General features: G+C 43.1%; 1 non-coding gene across 1 annotated transcript; it reads left to right on the top strand.

Moving 5' to 3' along the window:
* Nucleotides 1-4,242: 4,242 nt before the first annotated feature.
* LOC120094920 (small nucleolar RNA SNORA17) lies at nucleotides 4,243-4,370 on the top strand. The gene has a single exon (XR_005489609.1). It is a non-coding gene; the product is annotated as a small nucleolar RNA SNORA17 (small nucleolar RNA).
* Nucleotides 4,371-5,576: the final 1,206 nt, after the last annotated feature.

The raw sequence follows: 5,576 nt of genomic DNA, 5'->3' as shown, positions 1-5,576 counted from the left end.
AATAATAATAATATCCACTTAGGGGTATGGAATTATTTATCACTGCTGGTGGAAGTTTTGCCAAAGGCAAAAGGAAAAAAAAAAGGAAGGAAACATCCAATGAATAATATCCTCAATCCACAGCCCATCATGAGAGCCGATTAACTCAGTGACCAAGAATAAATAGTATTCCTGTTGTTACCATGATTGCTCAGCTTTTAAAAGACATTGGCAAGTAGGAAAATCAGAAAAGTCGCAGCAGCTGACAGGATACGGATGAGTAAATTTTACAAGAGAATTCTATGCAGTATTCCTAAGTCCTCAGCGCTTTTCTTTCTTCCTCTTCTCCTTCTGTTCTTGGTGTCCAATCCTCTCCCTGTGGTTCTGTTGAGGCTGGCAGTAAGGTGGAAACGATACCATAGAAGCCTACGGGCGTTTTAATAAAACTTACAATCCAGGATTATGTTGGTCATTGGAGAGGCAAGCATATGTATATCCCCACCCTGTGCCCTCTGTATGAGCTTCTGCCCCCACCTGGCTAGTCTTTCATCCGTTAGCAAGGAGAGGGAAACAGGTTCCCTGAGGAAATTGCACCTTTCTCAACCCGTGCTTCTTTGTGAGAAGTGTCTGCGACCTGACTTTGGATCTCTAACTTGGGTTTTGATCACCTTATGGGATCGTTTCCTACCTCCATGTATATTTGACATTGTTTCTGTTCTGGGCCTGCTTTAAATTATGTGGTTTTGTTTTATAAATATTGACCCCAGGACACACTACATTTCTTGTAATAAGGTAACCCTTTACACTCTAATTCTTTGGGGGAGATTTCTGAGATTTTCCTGGGTTCCCAAAATCACGAATTTCATGACGGTTCTCTGTTCTTAATTTTGACTCATAAAAGTTAGACTTAACAGGCGTTAAGAACCTTCTATGCCAGGATTCATTCAGCTGCATTTTCTTCTTTTCTCTTTTGTTTTCTTTGTTCCTTGGTTTAATTTCCTTTTCCCTTTCCTCATCTTTCTTCCTATATTTTCTTCCCATTCCTTATTTTATTTTCTCTATTGTTCTTTTTTTTTTTTATACAAGTTGACTAAAATGTCCTACATTTGGTGTCTGGGAGCTCCCAAATGTTCAAGGCATAGATAGTACCAAGGATGAAGACATTGGTTACATGGTTTAAAATCAAGGAGTAACAGTTCCAGCTTGTCACGTGTATAGGTGTATAGAAGGTGAATGTAGGAGGAGCAGAAGTTCAGGTCCAGTCTCCACTACTTAAGACCCAATCTCAAAAAAAGTTCCATTTGATATGGTTTCTCAAAGTAAACTATAAATCACATAAAAGTACACTTTCTAAAATTTGAAGTTCAGCTAAAACACTAGTCTTGATAGTTAGGAAGTTCTAGGTTAAAAATAGAAAATTCGTGGCCATTGAGATGGTTTTGAAGATAAAGTTACTTGTTGCAAACCCCAAGGGCCTGAATCCTTTCTCTAGAACTCATATAGTATAAGGAGAGAACTGCCTTCAACAAGTTGTTTCTTACCTCTATACATACACCACAACACACACAAACATATACACATACACACGTGCACATGCACACACACATACACAACTTATATATTCCCACCTATAGCTGCACACACATAAAAATATAAATATAAAAGAACTAAAAAAATAGAACATTACTATCTCATAAAATATCCTCCAGGTGAAATCAAATGATTAACAATGATATTTAAAAAAAACATTTAATATATATTTTGTTGTCTTTGTTGTCTATTTTTATTGTGTTGGAAAATGCCTAAGTTATATGACTTTTGCCTAATAGCTAGAATCCTAGTATAATTTAATGAGAATATATAAAATATTTTTGAAGGATGCAACATACAATTAGAACAGCAGAACAAATTACCAAATATTTAACCCTAAAAATAGTATCGGTGAGAAATAACTTTTGAAAATGGTCATAAATTACTAAACGCATGTATGTATGAAGTCCTAAAAATTAGGAACTTTTGGGAGCCCTAAGGGTTATAAAATTTATTCTGCATCAGTAACTGAGCTTTGGTGCCAGGTGGTTTAATGTGTCTGTGTCATAAACATTCCAATAATTCCCTATAGCTGCATAAGTGTGCTCCATGAAGAGGCAACTGCAGGCTGCAGAGTGATGGCTGTAGCATCATGTACATCACACCTTAAATTGTTCAATTCTGAAACACGAGAATCCACTGGCCCCTACGTCTGAGGTAAAGGACTGTTAGATTCTGTGTCTAAAGTAGATTGTTGCTCTTACTTTGAACCTAAAGGGGGGAAAAATACATTCATGAAAGGAAATTGTGCATTTGGTCATTAAGGAAAAATTTTTTTAAAAACTTATTTTTATGATGGGCAGATGGCCCAGTGGGTAGAGCACTTGCTAGGTAAGCTTGGTGCTCTGAGCTTATCCAGACCCCACACAAAGCCAGGTACACTAGCACACTACGGATTGTCTTTTGGCCTTGACACATACAGCATCACACACAGTCCCTAATTGCTGCATGATAAAACTTTCCTATCCAGATGCTACACAAAGTCTAATCACTCCTGATAGAGACTACCATGATAGACCAAATCACAAAGTCCAACTTGACTAGCCAATAAGTTCTGTAGGAACTTATAGGCAGAGACAGAGAGTAAGAGCAGTTACTTAAAAGAACACTAAGATGATGCATTACCGAGGCCCACCCCAGCATGGGTGGCAGCTCACAAAAGCTTAGAAACTCGGAGCACAGCATGCTGGCAGCTCAACAGATGGCAGAGTGTCCTTTCCAAGTGACTTTGGTCTGATTCTCTTCCAAGTAGCTTTTCTGGTTTCTCCTTATTTCAGCAGCTGACCTGGTCTTAGTCTTCTTTGCAAGTTGGTTTCCTTCAGTCTGAGGGCACTCTCGGTTTCTAATGCTTGCTCTGGCTGTGAGGCCAGAATCTGGTCAGTATCAGGGACCTTTTGAAGCTAGTTTGGGTTGATTCCTGTTTAAAGAGCTTCCTTGCAGGATAGAATGTTGCAGTCCTGGAGGAGACTACTCAGGACACAACCCCTGCACCCAAAGCTCAGAGAACACCATAGAAAATGGGAGCAGAAAATTGTAAAAGTTCCTGCCCCACTGGTACAACCATTCTGGAAATCAGTCTGGAGGTTCCTCAGAAAATTGGACATTGAACTACCTGAGGACCCAGCTATACCTCTCTTGGGCATATACCCACAAGATGCCCCAACATATAAAAAAGACACGTGCTCCACTATGTTCATAGCAGCCTTACTTATAATAGCCAGAAGCTGGAAACAACCGAGATGCCCTTCAACAGAGGAATGGATACAGAAAATGTGGTACATCTACACAATGGAATATTACTCAGCTATCAAAAACAATGACTTTATGAAATTCGTAGGCAAATGGTTGGAACTGGAAAATATCATCCTGAGTGAGGTAACCCAATCACAAAAAAACACACATGGTATGCAGTCATTGATAAGTGGCTATTAGCCCAAATGCTTGAATTACCCTAGATGCACAGAACACATGAAACTCAGGATGGATGATCAAAACGAGAATGCTTCACTCCTTCTTTAAAAGGGGAACAAGAATACCCTTGGCAGGGAATAGGGAGGCAAAGATTAAAACAGAGGCAGAAGGAACACCCATTCAAAGCCTGCCCCACATGTGGCCCATACATATACATCCACTCAATTAGACAAGATGGATGAAGCAAAGAAGTGCAGGCTGACAGGAGCTGGATGTAGATCGCTCCTGAGAGACACAGCCAGAATACAGCAAATACAGAGGCGAATGCCAGCAGCAAACCACTGAACTGAGAACAGGACCCTCGTTGAAGGAATCAGAGAAAGGACTGGAAGAGCTTGAAGGGGCTCGAGACCCCATATGTACAACAATGCCAAGCAACCAGAGCTTCCAGGGACTAAGCCACTACCTAAAGACTATACATGGACTGACCCTGGACTCTGACCTCATAGGTAGCAATGAATATCCTAGTAAGAGCACCAGTGGAAGGGGAAGCCCTTGGTCCTGCTAAGACTGAACCCCCAGTGAATGTGATTGTTGGGGGGAGGGCGGTAATGGGGGGAGGATGGGGAGGGGAACACCCATATAGAAGGGGCGGGAGAGGGGTTAGGGGGATGTTGGTCCAGATACCGGGAAAGGGAATAACATTCAAAATGTAAATAAGAAATACTCAAGTTAATAAAGAAAAAACAGAAAAAAAAAGTTCCTGCCCCTAAAGGTGCTGGAGGTGTGACTGCTGTGTCACATGTGCATCAGTAGGTGACAAAGTGAGTGGGTGGATCTATACTCAGTGTTCTAACCTGTGAACCTCTGAATGTGGTACAAGCATAACAGTCCCTGAAAAACCACGAACCTGAGGAAATCACCAGTCCATGCCAGGGACCCCTGGACAGATTGCTAGCCTGAGATGACCACTAGTCACTACTGAGCAAAACTGGGGATAAGATCATGATCCAGATGTCCCCTGCCCAGTGTCATAATGCCTGTGTGGGGCATAGCACTCCTGAAACCATTCCTGAGATAATCCCAGATGCTCAGAGACCCAGACACCAATAAGCAATGGAGAAATGGAAGAGAATGAGAAACAGAGGGATGTGGGCACAACGAAAAGAGACAGAACTGGAGACCCAAAGGTCGGGAGGAACAGCCTGATGGAAGTTGGGGCCACATTTGGATACATGACCCTGTAGCAGCAGGAGTTTATTACCACCAACGGCCATGTAGATATCTCTGATCTGAGCTACCTCAGACATGGGGACATGTTGATGTGTGAGGGCTGTGCATGACTGGCCCTGTCACTCAGGCATCACTGGAGAGCTAGCTCTGGTGGCATGGGCACAGGTGAGCCATCCCTGAGGGTGTGAGTATATTCGATCTGGCCCTGCCACTTTTCTGCCGTGTGGTAGTGTAGGTGAGGGAAAGATGCCTTCCTCCCACCCTCGACATTTGCAACCAGTGGTGGTTGTAAGAGCTGGCCCTGGACTCATGAGAGCAGGTAAGCTGGCCCTGCTCCTTACCTGCTGCAGCACTCGTGAGAGGGAACGCCCCGCACCTTGCTGGGGCAGCAGGGTAGAGCTGACCCTGGTTGCAGTGTTGCTGGTGAGCCAAACGTGGGAGTGCGAGAGCGGGAGAGCCTGGTGGGCTGACCAGCTCAGATACTTCTCAGGCCCAGATCCAGGGCTTTGACTTGTCCCATCCTGATATCTACCGTGTGGATGAACTACTGGAGTCCACAACACAGGGCAACACCAGGAGAGGTGTCCCAGCGAGGTTCCAGTTTTGATAGAGTAGCAGAAGCCAGGAGCCTCGGTCCACATCAATGCACTATTGCATTGAAAATTTGCAAGTAAAGATGTGTGGCAAAAAGTGTATACTGTGGGACACACTGTGACACACTTCAGCTTCCCCAATGAGAATTTTTTTCTGTCTTGGGAGTAGGAGTTGCCATAGTGAAGGGCAGGTATGAGGGAAGGAAAATATGTGTGGGGTTGGGGTGCATGATATTAAATTCACAAAGAGCCAACAGAAAGTAAAAAAAA

The sequence above is a fragment of the Rattus norvegicus genome, chromosome 9, assembly GCF_036323735.1.
Source record: "Rattus norvegicus strain BN/NHsdMcwi chromosome 9, GRCr8, whole genome shotgun sequence".
Classification (NCBI taxonomy): Eukaryota; Metazoa; Chordata; class Mammalia; order Rodentia; family Muridae; genus Rattus; species Rattus norvegicus.
This window is presented reverse-complemented; position numbering and strand designations above follow the sequence as displayed.